General features: G+C 37.0%; 1 protein-coding gene and 1 non-coding gene across 4 annotated transcripts in view; one reads left to right on the forward strand and one right to left on the reverse strand.

Moving 5' to 3' along the window:
- Positions 1-3,594: 3,594 nt before the first annotated feature.
- Wdr89 (WD repeat domain 89) overlaps positions 3,595-25,985 on the forward strand; it is a 35,323-nt gene continuing 12,932 nt past the window's right edge. For 2 of the 3 annotated variants that reach the window (XM_027929662.2, XM_071607990.1), the window contains exon 1: positions 3,595-3,723. The gene's annotated coding sequence lies outside the window, so the exon portion shown is untranslated. Of the gene's footprint in view, positions 3,724-12,953; positions 13,015-25,985 lie in introns of those variants that run through there. The other variant, XM_071607989.1, reaches the window with a different exon arrangement.
- Positions 19,879-19,983, reverse strand: LOC114088310 (U6 spliceosomal RNA). Its single transcript, XR_003581971.1, has one exon. It is a non-coding gene; the product is annotated as a U6 spliceosomal RNA (small nuclear RNA).

Consider the following 25,985-nt stretch of genomic DNA (forward strand, 5'->3'; position numbering starts at 1 on the left):
CTCCTATAGGTTCCTTTTCTCTGGCTGAACTAGATATATGATTAAGTGTAAGAATTTGCAAGCAGTATTATGTACAATTTGGGCTTTGCGGCATATTATATATATATATTTTTTAAATATCTTTATATTTATTTATTTATTTCTATTTGGTGCTGAGGATTGAACCCAGGGCCTCAGGTGTGCAAGGCAAACACTCTACCACTGAGCCACGACTCCAGCCCTTATATAGTATATTTTAATAGTAGCAAATACAAATATTTTGTGTACATATGTGTGTATATGGGTATATATAATTTTTGATTTACCATTTTAATTAAATGATAATTTACCCCCTTCATAATGCAATTTAAAACTATTTCTTAAAACTAGCTCTTTAGTGATTAAAGAATAACCTCTTTCCTTCTTTTTGGTGGGGTGGGGTATGGGATTTACTGGGGATTAAACCCAGGGGCTTTATTACTGAGCTACATCCCCATCCCTTTTTACTTTGAGATAGGGTCTCACTATATTGCTGAGGCTGTCCTCAAATTTATGAGGACATATGCTTCCTGCCTGAGCCTCCCAAATTGTTGGGATTACAAGTGTGAGCCACTGTACCTGGCCTTCATTGATTTTTTGATTGGTTTATTTTTGATCACATAAGTCAATAACAAAATTATCACTTATTCCAATACAAATTTATTTTTACATATATATCAAAAAGTTTACACTATTATATCATGTACAAAATTTTTAAAACACAGGGATGAGAAGAAAAATAAGGTTAAAAAGTAAATACAGGGGCTGGGGATGTGGCTCAAATGGTAGCGTGCTCGACCGGCATGCGTGCAGCCGATCCTCAGCACCACATACAAAGATGTTGTGTCCGCCGAAAACTAAAAAATATTAAAATTCTCTCTCTCTTTCTCTTTAAAAAAACGCTAAATACAAATAGGGGTTCTAATATTTTCTCCCTGCATCTCAAGAGTCACCTTGTATTTACTTTGATGCACTCCTTAAGCTACAGTCCAACAGATGATGTACAAAGATGATTGAGAGGTTCATCCCATTAAAAAAAGTAATGGTATCTGTTTGAGTTTCAGTTTTTAAATTCACACCAAAAAAAAGTGATTAAAAGTTTTTTCTCTTTAAAATAGAACACTTAATAGGCAGTGGTGTACAACTGTAATCTCAGTGACTCAAGAGGTTGAGGCAGGAGGATCCCAAACTCAGACCAGCCTGTACAACTTAACAAAGCTCTAAGCAACTTAGCAAGACCCTGTCTCAAAAAAAAAAAAAAAAAAAAAAAAAGGGCTGGGGATGTGATTGGTGGTAAAGCCCCCCTAGGTTTAATCTCCAGTACCAATGAATGAAAGAATGAATGAATGAATGAATGAATGAAAGGAATACTTAGGGCCTGGGGTGTAACTCAGGGGTAGAGTATATGTTTAGCATGTGGGAGGGCTCGGTTTAATCCCTAGCACCAAAAAAAAAAAAAAAAAAAAGTGAACAGTTATCAAACAAACCAACAATATTACATTTAGGTTTGCACCCAAGAGAAACAGAAACACATACCATGCACATATTAAATTTAAAAAAAAAAATGAAATGAAATGGAACACTTGGGGATCGTCCAAAAGCCCTGCTAAGTGAGAACTTAAAAAATATACACAACGCGCTGGGGATGTGGCTCAAGCGGTAAGGCGCTCACCTGGCATGCCCAGGGCGCTGGGTTCAATCCTCAGCACCACAATCAAATAAAATAAAGATGTTGTGTCTACCGAAAAACTAAAAAATAAATATTAAAAAAATTCTCTCTCTCTCAAAAAGAGCTTCACCTCACCTCTTAAAAAAAAAAAAGTTTATACACAACAGGCCAAAGTGCACACAATTTATTCAATCAGTTGATTTATCACTCAGCTAACCACTGCTAACCACAGTAACAGCCTTGATGCCTTGAACCACAGAAGCCGTGATACAGTTTTTAATGGGTTTTATTCTTAGTCATAGAATATTCAATTTATATCCCAAATGGATCACTGATTTAAAACAGGATGCAAAAGCAAAGAAAAGAACATAAAACAGGAGGTAAAAAAAAAAAATACTATTAAAATGTTGATTAATGAAAGCATTAAAACATAATTTTGCATTTTTGACTCAGGGTAATCTTTACTGTAATGATACATTTCACTTAGTATACTGCACAGAATATTAAAGGAGAACTAAAGTGGTTTTTCATCCAACGTGACACTTCATTTATTGGGAATAAAGAGTTACATCTGTAATGTTCCATTTACATACAACCTGAAACCTCTAATGATTTTGAAGAAAAATACAGGACAAGATTTTTAAAAATAATTTTATTTTTTAAACAAAGATGAAGTAATTCCAACCATCAGTCATAAGAGCCTTTTTTTATTAGCTTAATCCTATAAAGTGTAACTTTTAAATCTAGAAAAATTGCTTTTTTGGGGGTACCAGGCATTGAACCAAAGGAGTACTTAATCACCAAGCCACATCTCCAGCCCTTTTTATATTTTATCAGAGACAGGGTCTCGTTGAGTTGCTTAGGGCATCGGAAAGTCGCTCAGGCTGGCTTTGAACTCAAGATCCTCCTGCCTCAGGCTCCCCAACCGCTGGGATTACAGGCGTGCACAACCCACCGCACCAGGATGTTCAAATATTTTCAATGGTCACCCATATGAAAATTAAAGGCGGTTTTGTTGTAATAGCAAAAATTTACAAACAATTTTAATGCACACTAACTATGAACACCTAGCAGAGTGCCTGGCACATCAGTCAGTAAACAAGTTTCTTGAAAACACTAACATTTATCTTTTATGAGCACACGTGACATTTTTCAATTTTATCTTTGCCTTTAACAGTTCTGATATACGAAAGGATAAAAGCACAACGCATCACATCAAAACCACAATAAACGTCAACAGGTATTAAGAACAATGTGGAAAAACTACAGCAACCACCACACTTATCCTTTAGGACCTTAGCGTCCGGGACCACAAATCCCAGAGCACCCTGGGGCTAAGGCGGAGCTACTTACAAATTGATATCTTTTTTATCCAATGATAACCACAGACTTCCTAAACCACAGTCGCGCCAGTGAGGAATTGAAGGAGTGGATCCTCCGCGTTCAAACATGGAATTAGGCTTCCTTCCCTGATTTTTCAGAGCCTGACTCTTCCAAATTATTTCTCACCCCCAGTACAAGACTCCTAGTCACCATAACAGTTCTCTACCCGTGTTTGGATCAGTGGAAGCGCTAACGTCTAAACGCTGAAAAGAACCCACATATCCCAATATCAACAGGAAGTTTTGGGGCGCTGAGGAAGAGGCGGAACCTGCTTTATTCTTGCCCTTTATTGGACGCAGCTGAAACTTCCATCCCAACCAATGGGGTGGTTGAAACTTCCGTTAACGCAGCGTGTGGGCGGTGCTGTGTGACGCTTTACGTAAACTGGGTCTACGCAGGCGCATACGCCTTTCTACCGTCCAATCGGGAGCTAGCTAGAGGACAGTTTATGAAGAAGACCTGGCGCCTTCACTCCCCACCTTTTTTCTTCCCCGGGGTTTTGGCCGCCTTTCTCCTACTAACCAATCCTCTGCATTTTCCTTTGCGCTTTTATCCAATCAAAGAGGTGGGGGGGCGGAGTTCCGGACGTCAGCTCTCAGCTACTGCCGAACTCGCGACTTTTCTCCAGCTCCAGTTTGGGGTTTGCAGTAGAGGTACTTTTTGCAGGGCTGAGCGGGACGGTCCTGGGATGGGCAGCTGTCTTTTGGCAGGTGACTAGAGCCCGGGTGGAGTCATGAAAGTCCGAGTCACTGAACCTCTAGGGTGGGGAACTCCGAGGAAATGGGAAATGACGGGGAGGAGGGAGCACGTGTTGGGGCTTCTCACCTGGGGTCAGAGTCCCTGGATCAAACCGGCACGTCCTGCTGCATTGCAGGGCCTTGTGCAAGTCAGGCTGGTGTTGCCAACGCCTACCCCAGCTCCTGTGCTCTGGGTTATTTTCTGGCAAAAGCTAAGCACCAGTTTCCAAGGAAGGGTCACAAGTCCTTTTTTCCTTCACTCTCCCTCTCACGCCTTCTGCGTTTGGCATTTTTCCATGTTAGCAGATTTTCACCAGGGAAGAGACCCTGGTGAAAATCTGTAGTATGTGCTATAATAACAGCTACTGTGCTAAGCACTTTGTATGTGTTATAACATTGAATCTTCACAGCATTCTAGAGGTAGGCGCTGTTAATAGTTCTCATTTTCACAGAAAGAAATGGTCTTAGACATTAATTTACACGTCCATGTGTTTAGCTTGGTTGAATAAAAGCGCAAAGGAAAATGCAGAGTGTGGCATTCGGTTTACAGGGATGTAAAATTAAAACATTGTGTTACTTACAAAATGCTACTTCTGTTTTCTAAACTGAGATTATTTTAAATTACTTTAAAATAAATTGAAATTAAATTGATTATGATAATGGTGGTAAACTGATAAAGTAGAAAGACATCAGAGTGGAGGCAGTTTTGGACCTTTGGTTAAGTCATCCTCTGCTTCTTCAACTGTAGAATTAAAATCAGTAGCAAATTTGTCTATTTCTTACAGTTGTGAGGATCAAATGAGTAATTTATATAAAATGTGTTACATCAACTACACCTGACTTTATCTGCGTTTCAGATTCTTTTCTGATATTTGGACTGTCATTTGAACCCACTGTACAGAGTAGAACAGTGGTAGCACATAGCATAGAAACACACCTCTTAAACCTATCTAGATCACTTGCCTTCTTGTCCAGGGTTCAGGGACAGTTCTGGTGTGTGAACTGAGAAGTGTCTGGATTGTGTTCTTTCCTTAGGCTGTTCTATGTTTAAGACAAAAATAAAGCAGCCCACATAACTGCTTTTCTGAGTTCTTTTCTCTCACCTTGTTCATCACTATTTGAGTTGTATTTTTGTTTTAACCTAAAGTTATGACTACCCTTTCTGCAGCTTATATGTATTACAAATAGAGTTGAAATCACAGGGGAGCTTAAAACACTGAGTTACATCCCCAGGCCTTTTTTATTTTTTATTTTGAGACAGGGTCTTGCTAAGTTGCTTAGGGACTCACTAAATTGCTGAGTCTGGCTTTGAACTTATCCTTCTGCCTTAGCCTCCCCAGTCGATGGGATTGCAGGCACTGTGCCACCATGCCCATCTCTTTTGTTTTTTCACCATACTTCTTTGAAGGAACTGTATTTGCAGTGATTTCTGTGTATTTTCATTTACTTTATAGCAAAAAACAAGAAAATTTCTCTATTTCTAAACTGGAACGATCCTCATGTTAATTCAGTTTAATATAAGTTGGATCATGTGCACATCACTGCTAAACTATCAAAAAGGTGTATTAATTTTCTATGGCCGCTATAACAAATTATCACAAACTTACTGATAAAACAAATATGTTTCCTTTCAGTTTTGGAGGTCTGAAGCCTGACTGAAATAATTTTCACTGGGCTAAAGTTAAGATATTGCAGGCCAGATTCTTTCTGATGAAGGAAGATCCATTTCCTAGCCTTTTTCAGCTTCTACTGTTTTTTTATATTCCTTGGCTTGTGGCTCCTTTTTCCAAAGCGTATCATTCCATCATCATATCACCTTCTCTTCTGCGGTCCAGTCCCCCTCTGTTTCCCTTTTATGAGAGCACTCATATTTACATGTAGGGCCATCCAGATAATCAAGGATAATTGCTGCATCTCGAGATGCTTAGTAACATTTGTAAAGCCCTTTTGTTGTCATATAATGAATATTGATAGGTTCTAGGAATTAGGACCTAGGTATCTTGGGGGTCATATTCACTCTACCACAAAGCGTATAATGATTTAGTAGTGGGGCTGAGGCTGTAGCTCAGTGGCAGAGCAGTTGCCTAGCATGTGTGAGGCACTGGGGTCAATCCTTAGCACCACATAAAAAAATAAACAAAATAAAGGCATGCTGTCCATCTGATTTAGTAGGGGATATAAGAGAGGAAAAAAATCATGTTAAATGACTAGTGAATTAGACTTTCAGTTTACTATGAAAAGAACTTTCAGAGTTGCCGGAGGTTGGTGCTTCTCCAACTTTTCCATTGAATTATCTCTAACAGCAGAGGTAAATGAACATTCCTATCATATCTGCACTTAAGACCTGAATTCTTTTAGAAGAGTAAATCTTAAATTTATCTTCTACCTTAAAAATTCTGTGATGTATGCATTCAGTTTCTTGATATGCTCATGATTGATGCTGTTTAATTATCTATTACATCATAACATTGCAGTTTGAAGGAGAGAGATTACTGTTTATACTGTTGCTTCCTTCCCAGTTTACTGTAGTCATAGGTTTGTGTCTTGTGATGGGAATTCATGATAAGAAACCATTCAACCATCAAATCAATCCTCTGAGTCCCATTGCACCTATCCCAGAATGTTTAGTAGGCTTTATAGAGAACTGGACCGATAGGATCCCCTACAACCTCCCATCAAGAAGACAGTAGCTCTGATGACTTCAGGTTTTTTTCTTAGAAGAAAGTCCTTGCTTTCTCATCTGTGGCTAGAATTCATAATTTTCAGGAGACAGGATCTGATTGAGTTGGTGTTTTAGTCAGCTTTTTTGCTGTGTGACTAAAGGATTTGATCGGAACAAATATAGAGGAGAAAAAGTTTATTTGAGGGCTCATGGTATCAGAGGTCTGAGTCCATAGAAGGCCAGCTCCATTTTGGGGGGCTTGAGATGAGGCCGAACATCATGACTGAGTGTGTGGCAGAGGGAAGCAGCTCACATCATGATCAAGAAGCAGAGAGAGAGACTCCACTTGCTAGATACAAATATATACACCAAAGCCATGCCCCAATTCCCACCTCCTCCGGCCATACCCTACCACTTCAGTTAACCCCATCAGGGATTAACTCACTGTTAGGTAAAGCTATCACCCAATCATGTCTCCTCCCAATCTTCTTCCATTGTCTCACATGTGAGCTTTTGGGGGACACCTCACATCCAAACCATAGAATGATGTACCATTTAGTCCTGCCACAATGACCCTGGAACCCAAGAAAAATCTGGGTTTGTTCCCTATGATACTGGTATAGATACATTAGGATAACAGAATGTATGAAAATCAGCTTCAGTTTGACATTCAACATAGAATAACTATTCAGTGACAATCTCTGCTTCTTGCAGGGAGTAGGAAGGGCAAAGAGCAAGAAACGCAAGTTGTGAAGTTTCAGACCAGGGAGGAAATGACCCATATTGTTTTCTCTTACATCCTGTTAGCTAAGAAGTTTATCACATATCTATACCTAACTGATGTAATTTTGTCTCTAGCTAGTGATCTGCTGATGTGCTAGCAGTCTGTGCTATCTATATTGGTGATACATTTAGCCAGCTATTTAACAGTCCTTAGTTTCCAGTCCTTTAAACTTTTCTTTAAAACTTCCCATTGTCATCTAAATGTTTCTTATTGGGCAAAGTCCCTTTTAAGCTGTCTCCAGACCTGTGATGCTGACATATCCACAGCAAAAAAAACTTTCATTTTATTTATTTATTTATTTTTTGCTACTGGGGATTGAACCAAGGGGGCACTTAACCACTGAGCCACATCCCCAACCCTTTTTATCTTTTATTTAGAGACAGGGTCTCCCTGAGCTGTGGAGGGCCTTGCTAAGTGGCTGAGGCTGGCTTTGAACTTGCAGTCCTCCTACCTTAGCCTTCCAAGCCCCTAAGATTACAGGCATGTATCACCATACTCAGCATAAGTCTCTCATCCTTTGCTCTAATAAAGTGTGACTAGTCAAGCCCATAACAGTGTAGTGCAGCCAGTTCTCCTTGTGCTATGTGAGCAGATAGCCAGCACAGTCTCTCAGAATTTTCTAGCATGACTCCTATCTGTATCAGCAGTTTACAGGGGACCAGGTCAAAACTATGTTTGTACATAGTTGAAAACAAGGGAAAAAATTCTATAACAGTCCATATAAACTTTTTCCAAAGAAGTCTTTCCAACTTCTTTACTCTGGTACTTACAGTCTTCAGTGTAGGTGTCAGGTAAATTATGGAACTAGTGTTGGTCCATCTCCAATTTAAGTGGTCTACCACTCAACTTCAGGATATGAAGATATATATATAGTATACAATTTATAGGCCACAAAATTTTAAATTTTGGGGGGGAGGGTACTGGGAATTGAACCCAGGGGTATTTGACCACTGAGCCACATCCCTGGCCCTTTTTATATTTTATTTAGAGACAGGGTCTCCCTAAGTTACTTAGGGCCTCGCTAAATTGCCGAGACTTTAAATTCACAATCCAGCCTCAGCCTCTGGAGTCTTGGGATTATAGGCATGCAACAGTACACCCAGTGAAGATTTTAATGTTTATACACTTCATTTTTGTGAAGAGTTTTCTTAATTATCTAATTATATAATTTTAAAAATAATTCTCCCCAGTAATCTATACCTAAACTATTTCACTTATTTGTTAGCTCACATTGGGTTCACTAGCCCTGTTTTTTCCCCCCCAATTAGCCCTGTTTCTTGATCTAGTAAGTGGCCTTCAAGTGACTAAGATCCAAAACTTTTTGAGGGCCAACAGATGCCACAATGGACAGTTTGATATCATGAGTTTGTTTCAGAATCACTAAAAACTGTAAAATTACCTTTAGGCTATGTATATAAGGTGTATAGGAAGCATAAGTGAATTTTGTGTTCAGACTTGGGTCCTATTCTAAGATATCTCATTATGAATATGGAAATATTCCAAAATTCAAAACACTTCTGGTACCAAGCATTTCAGATAAGGGATACCCAACCCATACTGTTGCACGGCCATATTATTTCATATTTAAGCATTTAAAATTAGATTCTCTTAGTTTTAAATGCAGATTTTTCTTGGGTTCCAGGTTCATTTTGGCAGGACAAAATGGTACATCATTCTAGCTAGTTAAAGATTGTACGGCACATGATAATTAGTAAAACTCTATTAACATTTTAAAGATCATAAAACTCCATTTTGTGTTCTGTATTATTTTCCAGATTTTCTTGGCCAAGCATTAATTGTTGTGAAACAACTTGAACAAGTATAAAGCATAAAATTGTTGGCAGCATGGTGTGCAGAGAAGTGCTTTGAGTCAGAATATATATATCTAGATCATGCAAAATGTTTAACTTTTCTAAGTTTTGTGTATTCACTTATAAAATAAGAATAATTTTTACAAGTACTTGTCCTACTTGCGAAGTTGTAGAATCAGACAAGATGATAAATACTGTCATCCTTTGCAAAATGGTAAAATTATTTTATAAACAAAATGTAAGGTTATATTCAAATTTAGTGTTCTGTTTTAAATTCTACTAGTATATGTGATTTCTTTTTTCTTTTTTTTTTTAAGCTCTTTGACAGTTTTCCTCTTCATATGTTGAATGGATCAAAAAAAATGTAAAACATTTTGTCTCTCTGAGGTTTTAAGTTGATATTACCATGCCTCAAAATTTAATTTTGCTTTGGTAATACTACAAAGTCATAGGAAAATTAGAAGAGCCCTCTTCTAAAGCTTAGTGTTCCATCTTAACCAAAAACATTTTCCTGATAATTTAGATCAGTCTGTCATATCTAAGTATTTCTTTTACGTGTTCCTTGGTGTTAGTAGGTATCTTTTTTTTTTTTTTTAATTTGGCAGCAGGGATTGAACCCAGGCTCTTAACCACTGTGCCAGATCTTCAACCCTTTTTTGTTTTTGAGGTAGGGTCTTCCTAAATTGCTCAGGGTGGCTTTGAATTTTCGATCCTTCTGCTTCAGCCTCCTGAGCTGCTAGGATTGCAGGCATGTGCCACCTCGCCCAACAGTAGTAACAATAAGTACCTTGTAGGATGTCATCAGAATTAAACTAGTGTTGGGTGCTGGGGATATCTCTCAGTTGGTAGAGTGCTTGCCTCACATGCACAAGGCCCTGGGTTCAATCCCCAGACCTCAAAAAAAAAAAAAATAATAATAATAATTACACTAGTGATTATTGGAAGGACTTAAAACAGTGCCTGACAAATACTGTTAAATAAATTATGTTCCTTCCCCACTGGTTTTATTCAGTACCATTAATCAACAAGTGTTAATGTGATATAAGAAAACAAGCTACACAAGATGGCTATTTTTAATTTATTATGTATCACAACTGATACTATTTTAAATGTTTTTTTTTTAAGCCTATAAGTATTTAGAAACTTGCATGTGTGCTACAGGTAACCACAATTTGCACGGGATTTCACGTCATTGATATTTTCATTTCTTAAAAATAATTTTTTTTTCATTTAATATCAAGGCTTTTCACATGTATGTATTTAAAATATTTTAGGGCTGGGGAGGTGGCTCAAGTGGTAGCACGCTCGCCTAGCATGCGTGCGACCCAGGTTCAATCCTCAGCACCACATACAAACAAAGATGTTGTGTCCGCCGAAAAAACTAAAAAATAAATATTAAAAAATTCTCTCTCTCTTTAAAAAAATAAATAAAATAAAATATTTTAACAGTATGATTGTTCAAATTATTATTAATTTCCTTAGGGTAAATAATAATTCTAATAATACTTTACATTTGAGTGAACATTTAAAAATGTTTTATATGGGCTGGGGCTACAGCTCAGTGGCAGAGTGTTTACCTAGCATGTGTGAGGCACTGGGTTCCATCCTTAGCACCATATTAAAAAATAAATAAATAAAGCATGCTGCCCATCTACAATTACAAAAAAAAAAAATTTAATGAAAAAAAGTTAAAATGCTGTGTAATAGGTCCTTTGTATCATTTGAGTGGCAGTATAGGTAAGTGTTTAAGAGTGTGGACTCCTACAACCAGATTTGAGTTCCAATTCTTGCTTTGCATTTGTGAACTGAGTGACCTTAGGGAAATCACCAACCCTTTCTAAGCCTTTTTGTCCTAATTATAAAATGGAAGGAGTGTACCTAATTTATACAGCTGTCTGGAAGGCTGAAGTATACTGTATAATAAAGTTATTTAGAAAAATGTCTTGCATATAGCAGGAATTCATTAATGTTAGTTAATATTGTATCATCAGTGCACATAAAATAAACAGTCATTAGAACAAATGGCAAGGTGGTGCTCGGGTGCCTATAATCCCAGTGACTTGGGAGGCTGAGGCAGGAGGATACCATGTTTGAGGCCAGCCTCAGCAACTTGGCAAGACCCTCTTTCAAAAAATAAAAAGGACTGAGGTTTTAGCCTTCAAATCCCAGCACACGCACTGCACACACATGCACCAAGAAAAAATGTGGTATGTGAAAAAAACCAAGGTTTAGGTAGGATCTGAGATTCACTGAAGTTCAACCCTCCTGTCAAAAAAGTAAGTCCATCCTGTCGAATGTCTCCTGCAGGTGTTTTCCTATAAAAATGCTGCCTCTTTTCCCACAGCATCACCTCTTCAGCTCATGCTGAATGCCAGGAATGCTGCCTTCATTTCCCATTTTGTTTTCCAACTCCTGTGTGCTGTCACTGTATTTTTATGGAGATTCTCATTCTGTCAGAGCCCTTCTCTTTCTTTCTTGATCCTTCATCAGGTTTGCATTACGGAGACCTAAAGGTGTTAGTATGTGGAACAGCAGTGTATTTTCAGAAAACAAGAAATAGGCATTAAAGCTAAATTTCTCACATTGTTTAGTTGATTTCCAACCCCTCCCTGCCCATGTACTCTCACTAATTTTCATTTAATGTAATACTGAGTTGTTATTTTATTCCCCCTAAACATATTCCCTATTTTTCCCTGAGATTATAAAATCAAATTAATGTTTTTCTTAGGAGCTATGCATTTTGAGAGTCAGATCCCCTGAGGCATTTCTGATAAGAGGAATATAATTTATGAATCATTGGGTTATTTTTTAAAGTCTTGAATGATTAATTATATGGATTTTTTGTATCAAAACATGTTTATGTCATATAATATTTATTACATACTGGAAATTTGAGATAGTTTGATTCTATAAGGTATTCTGTGAGATCAAAGTAGCATTTTGAATATATTATTTACTTTTGAGTTTCTAGAACTAGCTAGATACTACATTTAAACTGTCAAATGTTTGTTGAATACTTTCTGTTCATCAGTTACTGTGGAAGACTGGAAGGTAATGTTTCCAAATTTTAACCCTTTTTTAGCTTCCTGACACTTTGGGGTGACAATTTGGGGCAAATTCACCTTCTCAAAGTTATGGTTATGGATGTTCTATCCATATTGTTACTATTCAATTTATTTCTTATGTAAGAATTTTACTTTCTTAAACACGGTGGGGAAGATAACTGCCTCAGAGGCTCAGGAGTTGTTTTTGTGAGCCTTTCCTGTTTAAACTGCCATTGTTTCACATATGTATGTAATTCTTATCTTTGCCTCCTTGTTTTCCTCTATTGAATATATTTTGTGTGGGTTAGTATGCATACTCCTCTTACAGGAAGTAGGATTTCTTAGACTGGCGGTAGAATTGGTATTAAAGAATTGGAGAACGTGTTACTAGTCCTCAAGTTTTATACTCTATAAAAGGGGAAAACAAAAATAAATATGTAAAACAGAGATATTAACACTCTAGTATATTTAGCATGTTATTATTGCTGTATAAACAATATTTTGGCATTCAGAGGAAGTAAAAACTCATTGTATGCTGGATTAATAAAGGTATAGTAGAATTTGAAGTAGCTCTTGAGTATGGGTAGGATGTAGGATTCTTGGAGAGACTAGCAATCCTTTTTGTAGTTTATTGTGGGGGAAAAATTTTTACTGACCAATGGAATACATTTTACACAATAAATATTGAAGATTGTACAAAATACAGAAATTCACAAGTTCAATTTTTCCTTCAATGTCTGCAGCCATACAGAAACAAGAAAAGCATGTTATACTTTAAAAATACTAAGCATTAAACCAGGCGTGGTGGTGTATGCCTGTAATCCCAACTGCTCTGGAGGCTGAGACAGGAGGACTCTGAGTTCAAAGCCAGCTTCAGCAATGGAGGTGGGATACTAAGCAATGGAGGTGAGGCACTCAGTGAGACCCTATCTCTAAATAAAATAGATGTGGGGATGTGGCTCAGTGGCCGAGTGCCCCTGGGTTTAATCCCTGGTACTTTACCCCCTCCCCGCATAAAATATCAAGCAGTGTTTGTGAAATCATACATTTGCTTGTTTTCCCCCAGGTAATGTCATCCTGAATTTTTTTTTTTTTTATGACGTGAAATTTTATGGTTGAAATTTCTCCTAGGGGATGCAAGAATTCTTCTGTTCTTACCATCTTTGTCCAGGAGCCATTTAGGTGTTAAATAGTGTTTCCTGTCCTCTTTGTCAGGAATGAGGTAGGTCACTGCACTTGCAGATGAGAGATAATGAGAAACAAAGAGGATCTTGTAAAGGCAGCTTGAGGAGATAGATATGAAGGGTGGATTTCAAGGTAGGATTCATTGGCTAGTTGACTCTTGCTTCCCTTTAATGAAAAATGATTCTGATTCTGAACCTACCTGACCAGCTAACAGAGAGAGATTTTAGGGACGCAAGTCAATCTTTTTAGAAGTTTTGGCAGCATGTTCAGGTGAAGAGTTCTAGGCAGAAACAGATTGGAATTTGGGGGAGAATAGAGTTGAGGTAAAAGTTTAGTTCATATGGAGCCAATAATTTACATTGTTCAGGGAAGAGAGGAACTTCTGAGAAACAGTTCAATTTCAGTTATCATGATTAACAGCAGAACTTTAATTATTAATATGTTAAAATATCCTTATGTTTGGAGTTACATTTTGATTTTTTTCAGTTCTCTTATTTTTGAACCTGCTGCTAGATGGCAGTAGTAATCAATGCCAGGGGCAAGGAACACAAGTATTGAAACAGTTTCATAGCAGAAGTCTTATTTGTAAGTAAAGTTGCAGTTAACAGTACATTATTTGCAGTCTTTTTCATCCATCACGCTTTTCTGTAAAAGTGTGAAATTTTTTTCTCTTAATATCCGGCTTTTACAGAATTATGCCTTTTGTTAGTTGTTTCTCTGAAGTCAGGATCTTCTACTGTGTTTAGAGGAAAGGAAATGAGTTTAGAACTTCCTAGATTCTGATCTTCCCATGACACAGCACAAGTGTTTAATACTCTATAGCACAAGTATTGGACAAGCTATAAATATTGGTGTTCAAAGCTTTTACCACTTTTTAAATTTTTGTTTCAACATATTCCTTTTGAATATACTCTGAATTTGGAGTTTATTTTTTTAGTTTCAGTAAATATTTTTTTATTTATATATGACAGCAGAATGTACTACAATTCTTATTACACAGTTTTTCATATCTCTGGTTGTATACAAAGTATATTCACACTAATTCATGTCTTCATACGTGTACTTTAGATAGTAATGTCCATCACATTCCACCATCATTTCTAACCCCATGCCTCCTCCCTCTCCCTTCAACCCCTCTGCACTATCTAGAGTTCTTCAATTCTTCCCTTGCTCCTCCCTCTCCCTATTCTACTATGAATTAGCCTCCTTACATCAGAGAAAGCTTTTGGCATTTGGTTTGGGGGGATTGGCTAACTTCACTTAGCATTGTCTTCTCTAACTTCATTCATTTACCCGCAAATACCATGATTTTATTCTCTTTTATTGCTGAATAATATTCCATTGTGTATATATGCCACCTTTTTTAATCCATTCATCTATTGAAGGGCATCTAGGTTGGTTCCACAGTTTCCAATCAATAAATGGGCCAAGGACTTGAACAGACACTTCTCAGAAGATGATATTCAATCAACAAATATATGAAAAAATGTTCATTATTGCTAGCAATTAGAGAAATGCAAATCAAAACTACTCATTTCACTCCAGTCAGAGTGGCAGCTATTATGAACACAAATAACAGTAAGTGTTGGCAAAGATGTGGGGAACTGGTGGGACTGCAAATTGGTGCATCCATTTAGGAAAGTAGTGTGGAGATTTCTTGGAAAATTGGGAATGGAAACACCATTTGACCCAGCTATCCTCTCCTCTGTCTATACACAAAGAACTTAAAAACAGCATACTACAGGGACACAGCCACATCAGTGTTTATAGCAGCACAATTCAAATAGCTAAACTGTGGAACCAACCTACATGCCCTTCAATAGATGAATTTGGAGTTATTAAGTAGCGATTTTTACCTCAAAATGTAAAGAAAAGCATCTCTACCTTTCCATTTAAAAAATGTTGCCTGGCCAGCGGTGGAGCATGCCTGGGATCCCAGCAGCTCAAGAAATTGAAACAGGAGAATTGTGAGTTCAAAGCCAGCCTCAGCAAAAGCAAGGTGCTAAGCAACTCTGTGAGACCCTGTCTCTAAATAAAATACAAAATAAGGGCTAGAGTTGTGGCTCAGTGGTTGAGTGCCCCTGGGTTCAATCCCTGCTACCCCCCCAAAAAAAGTTTTGCCTGAGCTGGGGGTATGTAGCTCAATGGTACAGTGCCTGCTTAGCATGTGTAAAGCCCTAGGCTTAATCCCCACCACCTCTCCCGCCCCCCAAAAAATAAATTTAAAAAAATTTTCTTTATTGTATAAAAGATGCTAACCTGTTTATAAGCTATCCAGTGTCAGGAAATTCTGGCTTAATTTTATTGGCTTGATCTCATTCTGGCTTTATCTTATTTCAGTCTCTGGTTAACAGTGGAAATTTTTTCAAAGTTTATTTATTTATTCTAATTAGGCATATATGGCAGCAGAATGCATTTTGATTCATTGTACACAATTGCAGCACACTGTTTCATTTCTCTGGTTGTACAGGATATAGCATAGCACCATATGTGCAGTCATACATGTACCTAGGTTAATGATATTCATCTCATTACACCATCTTTCCTGCCCCCATGCCCCTGTGCCCCCTCCTGCTCGTCTCCCCCTTTGCCCAAAGTTCCTCTATTCTTCCCATGCACCCCATTATGGATCAGCATCCTAACAGTGGAAATTTTAAAAATCCTTAATGTAAATACATTAAAAGTGTCTTTGTGCTAGGTGACTTAGGGTAGCATTTTTGGAGGCACATTTACACTGAATATACTTTAGACGTATCTAATTATGTATACACACATGTGTTTGTGTAGAAATCAAAGTTCATTATATGAATCTTAACATAGTTTTCTTTTTTTTTTTTCCATTCACCAGACCATAGATATTAATGTTATTTCCAGGCATTTGGCTGTTAATTGTGATGAATGGTTATATACAGGTCTTTGGGTAGACATGTTTTTATTTCTCTTGAGTAAGTACCTAAAAGTGGGATTGCTGAGTAAGTGTATATTTAACTTAAACTGGTTTCCAAAGTGGCTATACCATTGTACCATCAGTGTAGTAAAGTTCCTGAAGATTTGCATTCTCACCAGCATTTGGTTTCGTCAATCCTTTTTAATTGTAGTCAGTTTAGTAAAAGTGTCTTAGTGTTTTATTGTGGTTTAAATTTGCATATCCCTGATGACTAATAATGCTGAGCCTATTTTCATGTGCTTATTTGTCATTCATATACTTTAGTGAAGTATCTCTTCAAAATGTTTTATCATTTAAATATTATTTACTTAGTTGTACTGGGGATTGAAACTAGTGCCTTGCACGTGCTCTGTAAGCACTCTACCATTCAGCTAATCCCCAGTCTCCTTTCCTTTTTTGAGACAGGGTCTTGCTAAGTTGTCCAGGCTGGCCTCAAACTCTTGGTCCTCCTGACTCAGCCTCCCACATAGCTGTGATTATAGGCATAGCCACTAGGCCCATCTTGCATACATTTTTCTTTTTCCCTGAAAGTTCTGATTCTTTCTTCACCTGGTTTGAGTCTACTGATAAGCCCTTTTATTTATTTGTTTCTTTATTGGGGTACCACGATTGAATTCAGGGGCACTCAACCCCAGCCCTATTTTTGTATTTTATTTATAGAGACAGGGTCTCACTGAGTTGCTTAGTGCCTCACTGTTGCTGAGGCTGGCTTTGAACTCACGATTCTCCTGTTTCAGCCTTCCTAGCCACTGGGATTACAGGCGTGCACTACTGTGCCAGATTGAACAATATCTTTATTTATTTTTTATGTGGTGCTGAGGATCGAACCCATGTGAGGCAAGCACTCAACCACTGAGCTACAACCCCAACCCCAACAAGTTAAACTTCCTCTTTTTAATATTTAATGAAGTGGAATCACACATCATGTGATCTTTCATATCAGGCTTTTTTTAACATAGTGTAATGTTTTCAAGATTCATCCATGATGTAGCATGTATCATACTTCATTCCTTCTGGGTCTAAATAATATTCCATTGTATGGCTGCATATACATCTTGTTTATCCATTTGTTGGTTGATGGTTATTTGAGTTGTTTCACTTTATGGCTATTATGAATAAAGCTACTATGAATATTCATAGATGAAAAGGTATTAAACTTTCTGAGAAACTGCCAGACTTTTTCAGAAAGGCTGATATATTTTAAATTCCCACCAGCACTGTAGAAGGGTTCCAATTTCATATACTTTTTTTTAAAGTTTTCTTTTATTCTTCCCTCTCACTCCCCAAGAACTGGGTATTGAACCCAGGGCTTTGTACATGCTAGGCAACTGCCCTACCACTGAGCTACATCCCCAGCCCTTTTCATTTTTTGAGAAAAGGGCCTCATTCCATTGCCAAAGCTGCCTTGAGCTTACAGTCTTCCTGCCTCAGTCTCCCAAATAGCTGGACTTATAGGTGTGTGCTACCATGCCCAGAAAATTTTATTTTCTTTTATTGACAGATATTGTGGTTTAGTCCCCCCGCCAAAACTCCTGTGTTAATGCAGGAAGTGAAATAATTGGGATTATGAGGGCTATAATCTAATCAGTTGATTAATCCATTTGATTTATCCTTATTTCACAAATAATACAATTTCCTTCTTTTTAAAGGCTGAATAGCATCCCCTCTATTCATTAATGATTAGGTGGATTACATGTCTTGGCTATTGTGAATAGTATTGCAATGAACATGGGCAATGAACAATATAGATAACTCTTCAACATAACTAATTTTAGTCCCAGCTGCTTAGAAGGCTGAGGCAGAAGGACCCCTTAAAGCCCATGAATTTGAGAATAGCCTGGACAACACAGCAGGACCTCATCTCAAAACTTTTTTGAAGAACAAGACTGGGGTTGTGGCTCAGTGGTAGAGTGATTGCCTAGCATGCGTGAGGCACTGGGTTCAATCCCCAGCACCACATAAAATAATAATAATAAATAAAATAAAGGTATTGTGAAAAAAAAATTTTTAGTTAAAAAAAGAATATTGGTTTCAAATTCTTAGGATATATGCTTAATAGTACGATTATTGGATCATATAATAGTTTTATGTATAATTTTTTTGAAAACTTCTATATGATTTTCTATAATGTCTTTCCTATAGTTTGTTCACATTTTTGTCGACACTTAATATTTTCTATCTTTCAGTTTTTCATGGGACTTTATATTTTTGTTTTTGGTGCCAGGGATTTGAATCTGGGCACTGTTGCACACTCAGCATGCATTCAACGTCTCAGCTGCACCACCAGCCCCTGGGTTTGTACAAAATAGTCAATTCATAATTATTTTAAAGTCCATCATCAAGTTGATCTCGATGTCTGTTATATTCTTCGCTTCATTTCTTGACAATTTGGGAGGTTTTGGGTTTGGGGTTGTTTTGTTTTGTTTGTTTTTTCTTTAAAACTGAATTCTGGACATCAGAATCATTGCTCTTTTCTCAGTAAGATACTTCTCAAGTAAGAGTCCTTCTCAAGGCTGGGAGCCCTTCTCCATGATGGTTTGTTTGTTTTGTATTCTTTTTTTTACATAGAAATATAATTATTAATTACATAGAAATGTAATTATTCCCACATACTTGGCTGGCTAAAAAAATTCTCAGAAATAATTTCCATCCAGGCAGGTGCGGTAGCACACGCTTGCAATCCCAGGGGCTCCAGAGGCCGAGGCAGGAGGATTGTAAGTTCAAAGCAGCCTCAGCAAGCGCGAGCGCTAAGCAACTCAGTGAAACCCTATCTCTAAATAAAATACAAAATAGGGCTGGGGATGTAGCTCAGTGACCAAGTGCCCCTAAGTTCAATCCCTGGTACCAAAAAAAGAAAAAAAATAAAAAAGAAAGAAAAAGAAAAGAAAGAAAGAATTTTGATCTAGAATTTTGAAGACATTATTTCATTTCCCCCGCTATTGAAATGTCTGATGCTATTATGATTCTTTGTGACCTCTTTTTTCTGTGGACATATTTACGTATGTATGTATTTCTAGTTTTGCAGTGCTGGGGATTGAACCCAGTGCCTCACACATGCTAGGCAAACTCTCTTCTTTTTTTTTAAATATTCGTTTATTTTTTAGTTGTTGTTGGACACAATATCTTTACTTATTTGTATGTGGTGCTGAGAATCGAACCCAGGGCCTCACCTGTGCCAGTCAAACACTCTACCGCTGAGCCACAACTCCAGCCCCTTGCCCAGCCCTCCTTGGACACTTTTAAAATCTTTCCTTTTAAGCTGGCCCAATGGTGCATGCCTGTAATCCCAGGGGTTCCGGAGGCTGAGGCAGGAGGATCACGAGTTCAAAGCCAGCCTCAGCAAAGGCAAGGTACTAAGCAATTCATTGAGACCCTGTCTCTAAACAAAATACAAAATAGGGCTGGGGATGTAGCTTAGTGGTTGAGTGTCCCTGAGTTCAATCCCTGGTACCCCACCCCCGTCAAAATCTTTCCTTTATTGCCAGTGGGCTAAATTTTGAGACATTTGTGTCTTAGTATGACACTCTTTATGTTTCCTTTATTTTTGTTTTGGTGCTAGTGATCAAACCCAGAGCCTGGCGCAAGCTAGGCAGGTAATGTACCACTGAATTGTGTCCCAGTCTTTGTTAAAATGTACCTAGAATATGGAATGCTTCATGAACATGTGTGTCATCCTTGTACAGTGCCATGCCAATCTTGTCTGTATCATTTTGATTTTAGATATATGCTTTGAAAGTGAGTACCATGATGACTTTTTATTTTCAAATATATACACTTGTTCATAATCACCACCCAGAAAATTCCTTTATTCTCTCTCCCAGTCCATATCCCCTCAAAAGGTAACTAGTGCCTGTAATCCCAGCATCTCAGGAGGCTGAGATAGGAGGATCATGAGTTTTAAGTCAGCCTCAGCAAAAAGCAAGTTGCTAAGCAACTCAGTGAGACCCTATCTCTAAATAAAATTCAAAATTGGGCTAGGGATGTGGCTCAGTGATTAAGTGCCCCTGAGTTCAATCCCTGGTACCAAAAAAAAAAAAAGTAACTAGTACCCTGATTTCCATTATAGATTTGTTTTGCTTATTCCTAAACTTCGTATAAATGAAATTATAATCAGTCATGGTAGCACATGCCTGTAATCCTGGTGACTTGGGAGGCTGAGGCAGGATAATCATAAGTTCAAAGCCCACCTCAGCAACTTAATGAGACCCTGTGTCAAGATTAAAAAGGCTCTAAATTAATAGATAGGAGCTAAAAATCATTATTTTCAACTGTATTGTGTCACTGACTTTGAGGAAAATATATGTAGAGTAATAAACAAGAAAATAAAATAATTATATCTATACTTAACTATTTTTTATAGTATTAGGCACTTTAAATTTCAAAAGGCAGTTTTGTATACATTATTGAATTAATTTATATGTTCTTTATATGAACTATTTTGTAGTTACCAATTTAAAAAACCCAATCCAAGATTTCATACAAAGTTACATCTATACTAGAGTGTAAGTTCTACAAAAATCCATGTTTCTTTGCTATCTTCCATACTAATAACTCTGAAGTACATGATGAGTGCATGAATCATAGTAGGTATGCAATTAGTAGGTATGTAGTGAATATATCTGTAAAATAAATATTTTAAAAATTGACTCACTATGCTTTATCAATTGTCAATATTTATAAACTTTATATTTCCAAACATTTCTTTGTTCATATAATTTTTAAATCTTTCATTAGGCTACATGAACATATGTGTAGAATGATTTATCATATATATGTAGTCTTTATTAAAATAGGAATAAGATACAAAAAAAAATTAAAAAGGCTGAGTAGGTAACTCAGTGGTTAAATACCTCCGGGTTAAGTCCTTAGTACCAAAAGTAAAAAATAAAAATGAAATCATATAGTACTCCTTTTGTGTCAGGTAACTTTCACTAAGCAGATCTGTGATTTCCCCCATGTTTTTGTGTATGCCAATAGTAAGTATTCGTTGCCATGTAGAATTCCATTGCATTGATGTACTACAATCTATCTACCAGTAACCCTATTTAAACTATTATATAATCATATGTTGTCCAATTTATCCTTTTATTATTATCTTAAAAGTTTGTAAATATCCAAAAAGTAATATGCAAACAATATATTTGTGTTGTTGCTTAGGCTAGAAACCTAGGATTTTTTTTTTTTTTTTTTTTTTTTGGTACTAGGAATTGAACACAGGTATACTTAACCACTGAAGCACATTCCCAGCCCTTTTTATTTTTAAGTTTGACACAGGATCTCACTAGGTTGCTTATGGCCCTGCTAAATTGCTGAGGCTGGCTTCAAATCTTCTATCTTCCTGCCTCAGCCTTTTAAGCCACTGGGATTACAGGCGTGCATCACCACACCCAGATAGAAACCTCAGATTTTTTTTGTAGTTTTGATGGACAGAATGCCTTTATTTTGTTTATTTTTATATATTGCTAGAGATCAAGCCCAGTGCCTCACATATGCTAGGCAAGTGCTCTGCCACTGAGTGTAATTATAGCCCCCTAGGAATTATTTTTGATCCCTCTTTTGACACATATATTTAGTCTTGCCAGAAAATTCTATTTATTCTTGAAAAGATGATTTGCAATCTGAGATCAGACACTTCTTACCATCATAACTCTTGCCCAGAATTTTGCACAAATGTCTTACCTATTTTAACTCTTGCCCTAATGTCTGTTCTCTGGGCAATTACTAGAAGAATCTGTTCATAGTGTCTCTCACCTACTCTCAACCCACAGCGGCCTTCTCACTCAAGAATATACTCTAGAGTTCTTACCATGGCTTACAAAGCTCTTGCATGGCTCTTGCTACCTCTTTAACCTACTTTGCTACACCATGCTTTCTTTCTCTGGCTCAGCTTTAACTGTACTGGCCTTCTCGTTTTTTCTCTCTACATAGAAGGCTCTTGCCCCACATAGTCCAATACCTTGTTTCATCATTTCATTCCAGTCCCAAATCAAATGTCACCTCATGGGAAAGCTTTTCCCTTGATAATTGAATCTAAAAGAACTTCCTACCTCATTTTTCTTGCCTTATGATACTTTTTCTAACACTCATCACTGACTATTTCTATTATTATAACTAGTTATTTGCCTGTGATTCTGTCTATCCTCTTGCTGTCTTCCCTGAGGTCAGGGACTTTGTGTTCTTTGCTGAATTTAGTTATGTCCTCACCCTGTCATATTAAAACTCTTCATAAATTGTTTTTGAATTCTATTTTGGTTGGTTGCGGTTTTATGAGTTTTTGGTTTTTTGTTTCATTTTTGTCTTTTGAGATGGAGTTTCACTATGTTGCCCAGGCTGGTTTTGAATTCCTGGGCTCATGTGGTCCTCCTGCCTCAGCCTCCAGAGTAGATGGGACTGTAGGCCACCATGCCTGGCTTTGTTTTTGAATTCTCGAATAGGACTTTTGGGTAGATTTAATGTTAGAGCTTATCAATTTCTAACTATGGTTTGCGTGGTATTTAAGTAATGTTTTGATAATGTTTATATCATTCTGTAATAGAGCATGGTTCTTTTTATTTTTCCTTTTTTGATACCAGGGATTGAACCCAGGGGAGCTTAACCATTGAGCCACAGCCTAAGTTGCTTAGGGCTTCATTAAATTGCTGAGGCTGGCTTTGAAACTTACAGTCTTCCTGCCTTAGCCTCCTGAGCCACTGGGCTTACAGGCGTGCACCACCATGCCAGGCTATTTTGCCTTCTTTTTTTGCAGATATTAAAGATAGCATTTGTTTAATTTTTTAAAAGCATCTTTTTAGAATTAGAAGAAGAAATAGTAAATATATAGTAACAATTCAAGAATTGGGTTATTCCACATTGCTTCTAACTGTTCCAAATTAAGACATCTGGTGACTAGGGAAGTTTTGGTTTCTCTGTGTTTGGTTAACCAGCTGGTGGTTCTGGAAAGGGAAAGGCAGTTCATTGTTCTTGTTGAAAGAAGCTGGGCATTCATAGACTTACTGTAGGAGGGTGACTTTGGATGGAAGAGTTACTTGAGAAACTGGGCAACTCAGGATGTTATTGAGGAAAATGTGTTTGTTTTTAAAAAGTTGTTTTGAATGTCATATCTGGAACCTGAGGGATAATCTTGCATTACATGAGAAAGTATGTGTCATTCTCTTCAACCCCTCCCCCTTTGCCTTGGTAACAGATTCCTGCACTTTCAAAATTGTGCTTTTCCTTAGAATTTTAGTATATTTAATGCCTGGGATGCCATATGTTGCTGCTACCAGTATCTTGAACATTTATGTGAATAAGAATAATATATTCACACTCACTAAACTGGATTAATTTATGAAGACATTAAGTCTCAGTCATTAATGAATATGAAATTTGAAATTATATTGCAATTGTAGCAGATGTCAGTTTAGCATACCTTCTACTAAATATTCAGCACTTCTTCCCAATTTAAAACAAATGGTTCTTTGGCAAGTTGTTTAAAGCCAATTCTATGTTAGTTTAAAATGTCACACAAATTTCTCTAAATTGTTGATATAAATGTCTTATGGGAAATGTTCTACTGAAGTTAAATCAATGTATGCTTTTTATCCCAAGGTATTATTCCCTCTAGGACATACTGCATATGGCCATGAGTGATTTGTGCCTGTGTCAGTCTTCCGTTTTTCTGAAATGTTAATACCCAGATTCCTAGGCTTCCCCTGTGCAGTGTTGTTTTGGATAAGCTGACATTAGATATGCTTCATAAATAATAACTCTCTTTAGTGTCCAGTGTAGAGCTAGTGTGGTTACCATTAGATTTTTCAGGTTTGCCATTGACCTTGCCATAGGTACATGACATTAGACATTGGCAGATATTGTTTCCAAGTGCTCTGCTAATATTCATCCCTTTTTGAAAATTAATATGATATATGCTTCCATAAAGGTAATAGTATATCCTTATTTTTAAAAAGTATAATATACTTATTACAGAGGCATTATAGTATAGGAATTAATAGCATAGTATCTGGAATAAGAATGATGAATTCAGAAAGTAGTTTTATATTGGCTATGCTTTTATCATCAGTAAATGGACATGTAATACTTGGGGATTGTTAGAATGTTATTATGACAATTAAAATGTTGAACAATATAGAAAAATTAGAAAGTATACTACCCCTGCACACATACACACACATACTCCGGTTACATTGGTTTTTTGTTTTTAATATTTCTTTAGTTATTGATGGACCTTTAATTAATTAATTAATTTATTTATTTATTTATATGTGGTGCTGAGAATTGAACCAAGTGCCTCTCACATGCTAGGCAAGCATTTTACCACTGAGCCACAACCCCAGCCTGCTCCAATTACTTTGAAATACATTTGATATTTTTCTAGACACCTTCCTTTGCAATGGACAGAATATGCATAAATAAAGTTATACATTTTTCTCTAAGTAGTATTCTATTTAGTTTAAGTTGGATTTAGTACACACAAAAAAATGAAAGAAATGACTGTAAATCAGGTGTTTAGTACAATATTCTAGTTCTTGAAAATTTATTTCAAATTTATTTTTTTAAGATAAAAAAATATTAGAAATTGAGATCTTTATAGTTGGATGTTTTATTTAAACTACATGTTGTAGATATGTACACAATTAATTAACTGATGCACTCAAGCGAACGTTTCTGTTCAACTTTCACCCTTTCAAGTGCTGATGAGAGGACTTGGGCCTTCTTTTGCTTTATGGCTCTCCTGTCCAGTGGGCCTTGGAGTCCTCTGCATCAAAAAGACACATTACCCCTTAATCACCTGGCATGACGTGGCATCCCTTCCACTAGCAAAAATGTGTTCCTGTGCTGGGGCTGTGGCAGTTTTTGGTTGGGCATCTGGGTTCTATTCTCTCTGCTGAGGTCCCAATAAGTGCCCTATAGCAAGTAGCAGTTCCCCATGTTCCAAGTTGTTTCTCTCCTGTCAGCTGTTTCTCATTTCTCAGACTTGGCTTGGAGGCCTTAAAAATTGGCATCCCTCACAGCTCTTTGCTGAGGCCCTCAGTGTAGGCAGGAGGGTTCGGCCACCCACTCCCTTAACTACCTTCTCCCCAGGTCAGGAGAGTTAGAATACTCAAGCTTTATTTTCACTTGCCTCAGTAATGCTTCAGGAAAAGGGGGTATTGGCTTGGGGAAGGAGATTCTGTTGGGCTGCTTTGCTAGTTTGTGGTAAAACAAGTGTTTAAAGTGAGGATTTTTGCTTTGGTTAAACCCATTGCTATTTTAATTGTACCACACTGGCAAGTTTTTGTTAAGCTACAAATACTTCACTGTTATGTTTACATTAAATCCAAGTTGACAATTTCTGAAAGTATTCATAAGAAACTGGTAACATTTATTGCCTAGGAGAGGAAAGAGTCTTGAAGATAGAAACATTCCAAAACAGTAGTTTTGGAGCCTTTTGAATTTTGAACCATGTTGACTATATTATTCATAAATATATGTATACATTATTAGAACATACAGAAACTTCCCAGATGGAGTTGTATATTAAGAATTTTTGAATCTCTCACTTCAGTGTTGTGTTTATTTTGTTGCTGTCTTTAGAATCAGGGCTTCTACCATAATTACTGAGTATATTTTATAGTCTTCTGAGAGTTCCTTTGTTTATTTCCTTTTCTCTTTTAATTTTGTACAAAAGCAGTTGAAAGGGAAGTGAGGGGGGAACAAATGATCAAAGTTCCTGTCTTTAATATGAATGAAATTGACTCCTGTGTGCTCC

The sequence above is a fragment of the Marmota flaviventris genome, chromosome 2, assembly GCF_047511675.1.
Source record: "Marmota flaviventris isolate mMarFla1 chromosome 2, mMarFla1.hap1, whole genome shotgun sequence".
Taxonomy (NCBI): Eukaryota; Metazoa; Chordata; class Mammalia; order Rodentia; family Sciuridae; genus Marmota; species Marmota flaviventris.